This window comes from Pseudophryne corroboree, unplaced genomic scaffold (assembly GCF_028390025.1).
Source record: "Pseudophryne corroboree isolate aPseCor3 unplaced genomic scaffold, aPseCor3.hap2 scaffold_1085, whole genome shotgun sequence".
NCBI lineage: Eukaryota > Metazoa > Chordata > Amphibia > Anura > Myobatrachidae > Pseudophryne > Pseudophryne corroboree.
The window spans coordinates 23,767-36,900 of NW_026967711.1; the positions used below are offsets into that span (position 1 = coordinate 23,767).

General features: G+C 35.0%; 3 non-coding genes across 3 annotated transcripts; all 3 read left to right on the forward strand.

Moving 5' to 3' along the window:
- Positions 1 to 5,625: 5,625 nt before the first annotated feature.
- Positions 5,626 to 5,699, forward strand: TRNAS-ACU (transfer RNA serine (anticodon ACU)). The gene has a single exon. It is a non-coding gene; the product is annotated as a tRNA-Ser (tRNA).
- A 3,416-nt stretch (positions 5,700 to 9,115) lies between these two features.
- Positions 9,116 to 9,189, forward strand: TRNAS-ACU (transfer RNA serine (anticodon ACU)). The gene has a single exon. It is a non-coding gene; the product is annotated as a tRNA-Ser (tRNA).
- A 3,416-nt stretch (positions 9,190 to 12,605) lies between these two features.
- On the forward strand, positions 12,606 to 12,679 carry TRNAS-ACU (transfer RNA serine (anticodon ACU)). The gene has a single exon. It is a non-coding gene; the product is annotated as a tRNA-Ser (tRNA).
- The last annotated feature ends 455 nt before the right edge of the window (positions 12,680 to 13,134 follow it).

The window sequence follows — 13,134 nt, forward strand, 5'->3', positions numbered from 1 at the left end:
AAACAGCTAGGAAGCACAATTTAGCAGTGGGTTGCAGAGAAAAAGAAATATGCTGGCAAAAAAAATCCAATTGAGTGATTAAACAGCTCTTCATTTTCTGGCTTTATTTTTATGCTAACAAATTTGTTCTCTGAAAAGTGTCCACAAAGCCAAGTCTCTGATTAACACCTTTGTAGGGATGGTTTTTCACCTATTACTAAATTTAATTTGCTTCATTGGAAAGGCAGCAAGATGCATCCTCATTTCAATGTCTACTGAAATAATACGGGTTGACACCAGGAAACATTAACGCCACAGCATCCTTGCTGCTGTCTCATGTGGAAGTCTGTTTAATGTGAAAACAAGGTGATATCTAATTAGCACACAGGTAAGGAATTAAGAAAATCTTTATTTAAGGGTGAAGATGTTTCTCACAAAATCGTTGCCCCAATGCATCATTGAAATTCAAGCTGGAAAGATGATTTTAATATATCACTTGTACATTTTGTATTGCTCTTCTGGTGACAATGTAGTTTGTTTTTGTCAATCACCCTTTTAATAATAGGGTAAAGAAAATTAAGTGGATTTTTTAAAGAAAACTATACTGTCAATATACTATTAAAACAAATTAAAATGGTAAGTAAAAATAAAAGAGCAAAAATATCAATCCCAGTTTTGATTACTTAAATTAACAAAAAAAATGCATATAGCAAAGGATAGTTTCAATCTGCCTACCTCTGGGTTATGGGCCCAGCATGCTTCCATTGCAGTACTCTGCGGCACATGTAAGTGCAAGAGATCCTGAAGCACTCAGTCATCATGGGAAAGTACCAATGTGTTTCTTCGTTGGTTGATGGAAGAAACATCTTACAAAAACTCTCCAGATTATTGACTTTTTAAAGTTTTTCTAGGAAACGTTCTAGATGTATGCTTATTAGCCTTTGTCAGTATGTGCTTTTTGCAAAGTGTCTCTGTGGCGCAATTGGTTAGTGTGTCCGGCTACTAACCAAATGGTTGGTGGTTGAATCCCACCCAGGGACGTAATTGACCTTGTTATCAGATTTTGGTGATCTTTAAGTAGACAAGTCAAAATTTCAAACCCCCTGTTCTGGTGTAGGGTACCTCGCCTTCTCTGATGTAATCAGAGTTAGATTTGATTCATTGATTTTATAAAAACAGCTAGGAAGCACAATTTAGCAGTGGGTTGCAGAGAAAAAGAAATATGCTGGCAAAAAAAATCCAATTGAGTGATTAAACAGCTCTTCATTTTCTGGCTTTATTTTTATGCTAACAAATTTGTTCTCTGAAAAGTGTCCACAAAGCCAAGTCTCTGATTAACACCTTTGTAGGGATGGTTTTTCACCTATTACTAAATTAAACTTGCTTCATTGGAAAGGCAGCAAGATGCATCCTCATTTCAATGTCTACTGAAATAATACAGGTTGACACCAGGAAACATTAACGCCACTGCATCCTTGCTGCTTTCTCATGTAGAAGTCTGTTTAATGTGAAAACAAGGTGATATCTAATTAGCACACAGGTAAGGAATTAAGAAAATCTTTATTTAAGGGTGAAGATGTTTCTCACAAAATCGTTGCCCCAATGCATCATTGAAATTCAAGCTGGAAAGATGATTTTAATATATCACTTGTACAATTTGTATTGCTCTTCTGGTGACAATGTAGTTTGTTTTTGTTAATTACCCTTTTAATAATAGGGTAAAGAAAATTAAGTGGATTTTTTAAAGAAAACTATACTGTCAATATACTATTAAAACAAATTAAAATGGTAAAAGTTATTGTACTTTAAGTAAAAATAAAAGAGCAAAAATATCAATCCCAGTTTTGATTACTTAAATTAACAAAAAAAAATGCATATAGCAAAGGATAGTTTCAATCTGCCTACCTCTGGGTTATGGGCCCAGCATGCTTCCATTGCAGTACTCTGCTGCACATGTAAGTGCAAGAGATCCTGAAGCACTCACTCATCATGGGAAAGTACCAATGTGTTTCTTCGTTGGTTGATGGAAGAAACATCTTACAAAAACTCTCCAGATTATTGACTTTTTAAAGTTTTTCTAGGAAACGTTCTAGATGTATGCTTATTAGCCTTTGTCAGTATGTGCTTTTTGCAACGTGTCTCTGTGGCGCAATTGGTTAGTATGTCTGGCTACTAACCAAATGGTTGGTGGTTCAATCCCAACCAGGGACGTAATTGACCTTGTTATCAGATTTTGGTGATCTTTAAGTAGACAAGTCAAAATTTCAAACCCCCTGTTCTGGTGTAGGGTACCTGGCCTTCTCTGATGTAATCAGAGTTAGATTTGATTCATTGATTTTATAAAAACAGCTAGGAAGCACAATTTAGCAGTGGGTTGCAGAGAAAAAGAAATATGCTGGCAAAAAAAATCCAATTGAGTGATTAAACAGCTCTTCATTTTCTGGCTTTATTTTTATGCTAACAAATTTGTTCTCTGAAAAGTGTCCACAAAGCCAAGTCTCTGATTAACACCTTTGTAGGGATGGTTTTTCACCTATTACTAAATTAAACTTGCTTCATTGGAAAGGCAGCAAGATGCATCCTCATTTCAATGTCTACTGAAATAATACAGGTTGACACCAGGAAACATTAACGCCACTTCATCCTTGCTGCTTTCTCATGTAGAAGTCTGTTTAATGTGAAAACAAGGTGATATCTAATTAGCACACAGGTAAGGAATTAAGAAAATCTTTATTTAAGGGTGAAGATGTTTCTCACAAAATCGTTGCCCCAATGCATCATTGAAATTCAAGCTGGAAAGATGATTTTAATATATCACTTGTACATTTTGTATTGCTCTTCTGGTGACAATGTAGTTTGTTTTTGTTAATTACCCTTTTAATAATAGGGTAAAGAAAATTAAGTGGATTTTTTAAAGAAAACTATACTGTCAATATACTATTAAAACAAATTAAAATGGTAAAAGTTATTGTACTTTAAGTAAAAATAAAAGAGCAAAAATATCAATCCCAGTTTTGATTACTTAAATTAACAAAAAAAAATGCATATAGCAAAGGATAGTTTCAATCTGCCTACCTCTGGGTTATGGGCCCAGCATGCTTCCATTGCAGTACTCTGCTGCACATGTAAGTGCAAGAGATCCTGAAGCACTCACTCATCATGGGAAAGTACCAATGTGTTTCTTCGTTGGTTGATGGAAGAAACATCTTACAAAAACTCTCCAGATTATTGACTTTTTAAAGTTTTTCTAGGAAACGTTCTAGATGTATGCTTATTAGCCTTTGTCAGTATGTGCTTTTTGCAACGTGTCTCTGTGGCGCAATTGGTTAGTATGTCTGGCTACTAACCAAATGGTTGGTGGTTCAATCCCAACCAGGGACGTAATTGACCTTGTTATCAGATTTTGGTGATCTTTAAGTAGACAAGTCAAAATTTCAAACCCCCTGTTCTGGTGTAGGGTACCTGGCCTTCTCTGATGTAATCAGAGTTAGATTTGATTCATTGATTTTATAAAAACAGCTAGGAAGCACAATTTAGCAGTGGGTTGCAGAGAAAAAGAAATATGCTGGCAAAAAAAATCCAATTGAGTGATTAAACAGCTCTTCATTTTCTGGCTTTATTTTTATGCTAACAAATTTGTTCTCTGAAAAGTGTCCACAAAGCCAAGTCTCTGATTAACACCTTTGTAGGGATGGTTTTTCACCTATTACTAAATTAAACTTGCTTCATTGGAAAGGCAGCAAGATGCATCCTCATTTCAATGTCTACTGAAATAATACAGGTTGACACCAGGAAACATTAACGCCACTTCATCCTTGCTGCTTTCTCATGTAGAAGTCTGTTTAATGTGAAAACAAGGTGATATCTAATTAGCACACAGGTAAGGAATTAAGAAAATCTTTATTTAAGGGTGAAGATGTTTCTCACAAAATCGTTGCCCCAATGCATCATTGAAATTCAAGCTGGAAAGATGATTTTAATATATCACTTGTACATTTTGTATTGCTCTTCTGGTGACAATGTAGTTTGTTTTTGTCAATTACCCTTTTAATAATAGGGTAAAGAAAATTAAGTGGATTTTTTTAAAGAAAACTATACTGTCAATATACTATTCAAACAAATTAAAATGGTAAAAGTTATTGTACTTCAAGTAAAAATAAAAGAGCAAAATATCAATCCCAGTTTTGATTACTTAAATTAACAAAAAAAATGCATATAGCAAAGGATAGTTTCAATCTGCCTACCTCTGGGTTATGGGCCCAGCTTGCTTCCATTGCAGTACTCTGCTGCACATGTAAGTGCAAGAGATCCTGAAGCACTCACTCATCATGGGAAAGTACCAATGTGTTTATTCGTTGGTTGATGGAAGAAACATTTTACAAAAACTCTCCAGATTATTGACTTTTTAAAGTCTTTCTAGGAAACGTTCTAGATGTATGCTTATTAGCCTTTGTCAGTATGTGCATTTTGCAAAGTGTCTCTGTGGCGCAATTGGTTAGTGTGTCCGGCTACTAACCAAATGGTTGGTGGTTCAATCCCAACCAGGGACGTAATTGACCTTGTTATCAGATTTTGGTGATCTTTAAGTAGACAAGTCAAAATTTCAAACCCCCTGTTCTGGTGTAGGGTACCTGGCCTTCTCTGATGTAATCAGAGTTAGATTTGATTCATTGATTTTATAAAAACAGCTAGGAAGCACAATTTAGCAGTGGGTTGCAGAGAAAAAGAAATATGCTGGCAAAAAAAATCCAATTGAGTGATTAAACAGCTCTTCATTTTCTGGCTTTATTTTTATGCTAACAAATTTGTTCTCTGAAAAGTGTCCACAAAGCCAAGTCTCTGATTAACACCTTTGTAGGGATGGTTTTTCACCTATTACTAAATTAAACTTGCTTCATTGGAAAGGCAGCAAGATGCATCCTCATTTCAATGTCTACTGAAATAATACAGGTTGACACCAGGAAACATTAACGCCACTGCATCCTTGCTGCTTTCTCATGTAGAAGTCTGTTTAATGTGAAAACAAGGTGATATCTAATTAGCACACAGGTAAGGAATTAAGAAAATCTTTATTTAAGGGTGAAGATGTTTCTCACAAAATCGTTGCCCCAATGCATCATTGAAATTCAAGCTGGAAAGATGATTTTAATATATCACTTGTACATTTTGTATTGCTCTTCTGGTGACAATGTAGTTTGTTTTTGTCAATTACCCTTTTAATAATAGGGTAAAGAAAATTAAGTGGATTTTTTAAAGAAAACTATACTGTCAATATACTATTAAAACAAATTAAAATGGTAAAAGTTATTGTACTTTAAGTAAAAATAAAAGAGCAAAAATATCAATCCCAGTTTTGATTACTTAAATTAACAAAAAAAAATGCATATAGCAAAGGATAGTTTCAATCTGCCTACCTCTGGGTTATGGGCCCAGGATGCTTCCATTGCAGTACTCTGCTGCACATATAAGTGCAAGAGATCCTGAAGCACTCACTCATCATGGGAAAGTACCAATGTGTTTCTTCGTTGGTTGATGGAAGAAACATCTTACAAAAACTCTCCAGATTATTGACTTTTTAAAGTTTTTCTAGGAAATGTTCTAGATGTATGCTTATTAGCCTTTGTCAGTATATAATTTTTACAAAGTGTCTCTGTGGCGCAATTGGTTAGTGTGTCTGGCTACTAACCAAAAGGTTGGTGGTTCAATCCAACCCAGGGACGTAATTGACCTTGTTATCAGATTTTGGTGATCTTTAAGTAGACAAGTCAAAATTTCAAACCCCCTCTTATGGTGTAGGGTACCTGGCCTTCTCTGATGTAATCAGAGTTAGATTTGATTCAGTGATTTTATAAAAACAGCTAGGAAGCACAATTTAGCAGTGGGTTGCAGAGAAAAAGAAATATGCTGGCAAAAAAATCCAATTGAGTGATTAAACAGCTCTTCATTTTCTGGCTTTATTTTTATGCTAACAAATTTGTTCTCTGAAAAGTGTCCACAAAGCCAAGTCTCTGATTAACACCTTTGTAGGGATGGTTTTTCACCTATTACTAAATTAAACTTGCTTCATTGGAAAGGCAGCAAGATGCATCCTCATTTCAATGTCTACTGAAATAATACGGGTTGACACCAGGAAACATTAACGCCACAGCATCCTTGCTGCTTTCTCATGTGGAAGTCTGTTTAATGTGAAAACAAGGTGATATCTAATTAGCACACAGGTAAGGAATTAAGAAAATCTTTATTTAAGGGTGAAGATGTTTCTCACAAAATCGTTGCCCCAATGCATCATTGAAATTCAAGCTGGAAAGATGATTTTAATATATCACTTGTACATTTTGTATTGCTCTTCTGGTGACAATGTAGTTTGTTTTTGTCAATTACCCTTTTAATAATAGGGTAAAGAAAATTAAGTGGATTTTTTAAAGAAAACTATACTGTCAATATACTATTAAAACAAATTAAAATGGTAAGTAAAAATAAAAGAGCAAAAATATCAATCCCAGTTTTGATTACTTAAATGAACAAAAAAAATGCATATAGCAAAGGATAGTTTCAATCTGCCTACCTCTGGGTTATGGGCCCAGCATGCTTCCATTGCAGTACTCTGCTGCACATGTAAGTGCAAGAGATCCTGAAGCACTCAGTCATCATGGGAAAGTACCAATGTGTTTCTTTGTTGGTTGATGGAAGAAACATCTTACAAAAACTCTCCAGATTATTGACTTTTTAAAGTTTTTTTAGGAAACGTTCTAGATGTATGCTTATTAGCCTTTGTCAGTATGTGCTTTTTGCAAAGTGTCTCTGTGGCGCAATTGGTTAGTGTGTCCAGCTACTAACCAAATGGTTGGTGGTTGAATCCCACCCAGGGACGTAATTGACCTTGTTATCAGATTTTGGTGATCTTTAAGTAGACAAGTCAAAATTTCAAACCCCCTGTTCTGGTGTAGGGTACCTGGCCTTCTCTGATGTAATCAGAGTTAGATTTGATTCATTGATTTTATAAAAACAGCTAGGAAGCACAATTTAGCAGTGGGTTGCAGAGAAAAAGAAATATGCTGGCAAAAAAAATCCAATTGAGTGATTAAACAGCTCTTCATTTTCTGGCTTTATTTTTATGCTAACAAATTTGTTCTCTGAAAAGTGTCCACAAAGCCAAGTCTCTGATTAACACCTTTGTAGGGATGGTTTTTCACCTATTACTAAATTAAACTTGCTTCATTGGAAAGGCAGCAAGATGCATCCTCATTTCAATGTCTACTGAAATAATACAGGTTGACACCAGGAAACATTAACGCCACTGCATCCTTGCTGCTTTCTCATGTAGAAGTCTGTTTAATGTGAAAACAAGGTGATATCTAATTAGCACACAGGTAAGGAATTAAGAAAATCTTTATTTAAGGGTGAAGATGTTTCTCACAAAATCGTTGCCCCAATGCATCATTGAAATTCAAGCTGGAAAGATGATTTTAATATATCACTTGTACATTTTGTATTGCTCTTCTGGTGACAATGTAGTTTGTTTTTGTCAATTACCCTTTTAATAATAGGGTAAAGAAAATTAAGTGGATTTTTTTAAAGAAAACTATACTGTCAATATACTATTCAAACAAATTAAAATGGTAAAAGTTATTGTACTTCAAGTAAAAATAAAATAGCAAAATATCAATCCCAGTTTTGATTACTTAAATTAACAAAAAAAATGCATATAGCAAAGGATAGTTTCAATCTGCCTACCTCTGGGTTATGGGCCCAGCTTGCTTCCATTGCAGTACTCTGCTGCACATGTAAGTGCAAGAGATCCTGAAGCACTCACTCATCATGGGAAAGTACCAATGTGTTTCTTCGTTGGTTGATGGAAGAAACATTTTACAAAAACTCTCCAGATTATTGACTTTTTAAAGTCTTTCTAGGAAACGTTCTAGATGTATGCTTATTAGCCTTTGTCAGTATGTGCATTTTGCAAAGTGTCTCTGTGGCGCAATCGGTTAGTGTGTCCGGCTACTAACCAAATGGTTGGTGGTTCAATCCCAACCAGGGACGTAATTGACCTTGTTATCAGATTTTGGTGATCTTTAAGTAGACAAGTCAAAATTTCAAACCCCCTGTTCTGGTGTAGGGTACCTGGCCTTCTCTGATGTAATCAGAGTTAGATTTGATTCATTGATTTTATAAAAACAGCTAGGAAGCACAATTTAGCAGTGGGTTGCAGAGAAAAAGAAATATGCTGGCAAAAAAAATCCAATTGAGTGATTAAACAGCTCTTCATTTTCTGGCTTTATTTTTATGCTAACAAATTTGTTCTCTGAAAAGTGTCCACAAAGCCAAGTCTCTGATTAACACCTTTGTAGGGATGGTTTTTCACCTATTACTAAATTAAACTTGCTTCATTGGAAAGGCAGCAAGATGCATCCTCATTTCAATGTCTACTGAAATAATACAGGTTGACACCAGGAAACATTAACGCCACTGCATCCTTGCTGCTTTCTCATGTAGAAGTCTGTTTAATGTGAAAACAAGGTGATATCTAATTAGCACACAGGTAAGGAATTAAGAAAATCTTTATTTAAGGGTGAAGATGTTTCTCACAAAATCGTTGCCCCAATGCATCATTGAAATTCAAGCTGGAAAGATGATTTTAATATATCACTTGTACATTTTGTATTGCTCTTCTGGTGACAATGTAGTTTGTTTTTGTCAATTACCCTTTTAATAATAGGGTAAAGAAAATTAAGTGGATTTTTTAAAGAAAACTATACTGTCAATATACTATTAAAACAAATTAAAATGGTAAAAGTTATTGTACTTTAAGTAAAAATAAAAGAGCAAAAATATCAATCCCAGTTTTGATTACTTAAATTAACAAAAAAAAATGCATATAGCAAAGGATAGTTTCAATCTGCCTACCTCTGGGTTATGGGCCCAGGATGCTTCCATTGCAGTACTCTGCTGCACATATAAGTGCAAGAGATCCTGAAGCACTCACTCATCATGGGAAAGTACCAATGTGTTTCTTCGTTGGTTGATGGAAGAAACATCTTACAAAAACTCTCCAGATTATTGACTTTTTAAAGTTTTTCTAGGAAATGTTCTAGATGTATGCTTATTAGCCTTTGTCAGTATATAATTTTTACAAAGTGTCTCTGTGGCGCAATTGGTTAGTGTGTCTGGCTACTAACCAAAAGGTTGGTGGTTCAATCCAACCCAGGGACGTAATTGACCTTGTTATCAGATTTTGGTGATCTTTAAGTAGACAAGTCAAAATTTCAAACCCCCTCTTATGGTGTAGGGTACCTGGCCTTCTCTGATGTAATCAGAGTTAGATTTGATTCAGTGATTTTATAAAAACAGCTAGGAAGCACAATTTAGCAGTGGGTTGCAGAGAAAAAGAAATATGCTGGCAAAAAAATCCAATTGAGTGATTAAACAGCTCTTCATTTTCTGGCTTTATTTTTATGCTAACAAATTTGTTCTCTGAAAAGTGTCCACAAAGCCAAGTCTCTGATTAACACCTTTGTAGGGATGGTTTTTCACCTATTACTAAATTAAACTTGCTTCATTGGAAAGGCAGCAAGATGCATCCTCATTTCAATGTCTACTGAAATAATACGGGTTGACACCAGGAAACATTAACGCCACAGCATCCTTGCTGCTTTCTCATGTGGAAGTCTGTTTAATGTGAAAACAAGGTGATATCTAATTAGCACACAGGTAAGGAATTAAGAAAATCTTTATTTAAGGGTGAAGATGTTTCTCACAAAATCGTTGCCCCAATGCATCATTGAAATTCAAGCTGGAAAGATGATTTTAATATATCACTTGTACATTTTGTATTGCTCTTCTGGTGACAATGTAGTTTGTTTTTGTCAATTACCCTTTTAATAATAGGGTAAAGAAAATTAAGTGGATTTTTTAAAGAAAACTATACTGTCAATATACTATTAAAACAAATTAAAATGGTAAGTAAAAATAAAAGAGCAAAAATATCAATCCCAGTTTTGATTACTTAAATTAACAAAAAAAATGCATATAGCAAAGGATAGTTTCAATCTGCCTACCTCTGGGTTATGGGCCCAGCATGCTTCCATTGCAGTACTCTGCTGCACATGTAAGTGCAAGAGATCCTGAAGCACTCAGTCATCATGGGAAAGTACCAATGTGTTTCTTTGTTGGTTGATGGAAGAAACATCTTACAAAAACTCTCCAGATTATTGACTTTTTAAAGTTTTTCTAGGAAACGTTCTAGATGTATGCTTATTAGCCTTTGTCAGTATGTGCTTTTTGCAAAGTGTCTCTGTGGCGCAATTGGTTAGTGTGTCCAGCTACTAACCAAATGGTTGGTGGTTGAATCCCACCCAGGGACGTAATTGACCTTGTTATCAGATTTTGGTGATCTTTAAGTAGACAAGTCAAAATTTCAAACCCCCTGTTCTGGTGTAGGGTACCTGGCCTTCTCTGATGTAATCAGAGTTAGATTTGATTCATTGATTTTATAAAAACAGCTAGGAAGCACAATTTAGCAGTGGGTTGCAGAGAAAAAGAAATATGCTGGCAAAAAAAATCCAATTGAGTGATTAAACAGCTCTTCATTTTCTGGCTTTATTTTTATGCTAACAAATTTGTTCTCTGAAAAGTGTCCACAAAGCCAAGTCTCTGATTAACACCTTTGTAGGGATGGTTTTTCACCTATTACTAAATTAAACTTGCTTCATTGGAAAGGCAGCAAGATGCATCCTCATTTCAATGTCTACTGAAATAATACAGGTTGACACCAGGAAACATTAACGCCACTGCATCCTTGCTGCTTTCTCATGTAGAAGTCTGTTTAATGTGAAAACAAGGTGATATCTAATTAGCACACAGGTAAGGAATTAAGAAAATCTTTATTTAAGGGTGAAGATGTTTCTCACAAAATCGTTGCCCCAATGCATCATTGAAATTCAAGCTGGAAAGATGATTTTAATATATCACTTGTACATTTTGTATTGCTCTTCTGGTGACAATGTAGTTTGTTTTTGTCAATTACCCTTTTAATAATAGGGTAAAGAAAATTAAGTGGATTTTTTTAAAGAAAACTATACTGTCAATATACTATTCAAACAAATTAAAATGGTAAAAGTTATTGTACTTCAAGTAAAAATAAAAGAGCAAAATATCAATCCCAGTTTTGATTACTTAAATTAACAAAAAAAATGCATATAGCAAAGGATAGTTTCAATCTGCCTACCTCTGGGTTATGGGCCCAGCATGCTTCCATTGCAGTACTCTGCTGCACATGTAAGTGCAAGAGATCCTGAAGCACTCACTCATCATGGGAAAGTACCAATGTGTTTCTTCGTTGGTTGATGGAAGAAACATTTTACAAAAACTCTCCAGATTATTGACTTTTTAAAGTCTTTCTAGGAAACGTTCTAGATGTATGCTTATTAGCCTTTGTCAGTATGTGCATTTTGCAAAGTGTCTCTGTGGCGCAATCGGTTAGTGTGTCCGGCTACTAACCAAATGGTTGGTGGTTCAATCCCAACCAGGGACGTAATTGACCTTGTTATCAGATTTTGGTGATCTTTAAGTAGACAAGTCAAAATTTCAAACCCCCTGTTCTGGTGTAGGGTACCTGGCCTTCTCTGATGTAATCAGAGTTAGATTTGATTCATTGATTTTATAAAAACAGCTAGGAAGCACAATTTAGCAGTGGGTTGCAGAGAAAAAGAAATATGCTGGCAAAAAAAATCCAATTGAGTGATTAAACAGCTCTTCATTTTCTGGCTTTATTTTTATGCTAACAAATTTGTTCTCTGAAAAGTGTCCACAAAGCCAAGTCTCTGATTAACACCTTTGTAGGGATGGTTTTTCACCTATTACTAAATTAAACTTGCTTCATTGGAAAGGCAGCAAGATGCATCCTCATTTCAATGTATACTGAAATAATACAGGTTGACACCAGGAAACATTAACGCCACTGCATCCTTGCTGCTTTCTCATGTAGAAGTCTGCTTAATGTGAAAACAAGGTGATATCTAATTAGCACACAGGTAAGGAATTAAGAAAATCTTTATTTAAGGGTGAAGATGTTTCTCACAAAATCGTTGCCCCAATGCATCATTGAAATTCAAGCTGGAAAGATGATTTTAATATATCACTTGTACATTTTGTATTGCTCTTCTGGTGACAATGTAGTTTGTTTTTGTCAATTACCCTTTTAATAATAGGGTAAAGAAAATTAAGTGGATTTTTTAAAGAAAACTATACTGTCAATATACTATTAAAACAAATTAAAATGGTAAAAGTTATTGTACTTTAAGTAAAAATAAAAGAGCAAAAATATCAATCCCAGTTTTGATTACTTAAATTAACAAAAAAAAATGCATATAGCAAAGGATAGTTTCAATCTGCCTACCTCTGGGTTATGGGCCCAGCATGCTTCCATTGCAGTACTCTGCTGCACATATAAGTGCAAGAGATCCTGAAGCACTCACTCATCATGGGAAAGTACCAATGTGTTTCTTCGTTGGTTGATGGAAGAAACATCTTACAAAAACTCTCCAGATTATTGACTTTTTAAAGTTTTTCTAGGAAACGTTCTAGATGTATGCTTATTAGCCTTTGTCAGTATATAATTTTTACAAAGTGTCTCTGTGGCACAATTGGTTAGTGTGTCTGGCTACTAACCAAAAGGTTGGTGGTTCAATCCCACCCAGGGACGTAATTGACCTTGTTATCAGATTTTGGTGATCTTTAAGTAGACAAGTCAAATTTTCAAACCCCCTGTTATGGTGTAGGGTACCTGGCCTTCTCTGATGTAATCAGAGTTAGATTTGATTCAGTGATTTTATAAAAACAGATAGGAAGCACAATTTAGCAGTGGGTTGCAGAGAAAAAGAAATATGCTGGCAAAAAAAATCCAATTGAGTGATTAAACAGCTCTTCATTTTCTGGCTTTATTTTTATGCTAACAAATTTGTTCTCTGAAAAGTGTCCACAAAGCCAAGTCTCTGATTAACACCTTTGTAGGGATGGTTTTTCACCTATTACTAAATTAAACTTGCTTCATTGGAAAGGCAGCAAGATGCATCCTCATTTCAATTTCTACTGAAATAATACAGGTTGACACCAGGAAACATTAACGCCACTGCATCCTTGCTGCTTTCTCATGTGGAA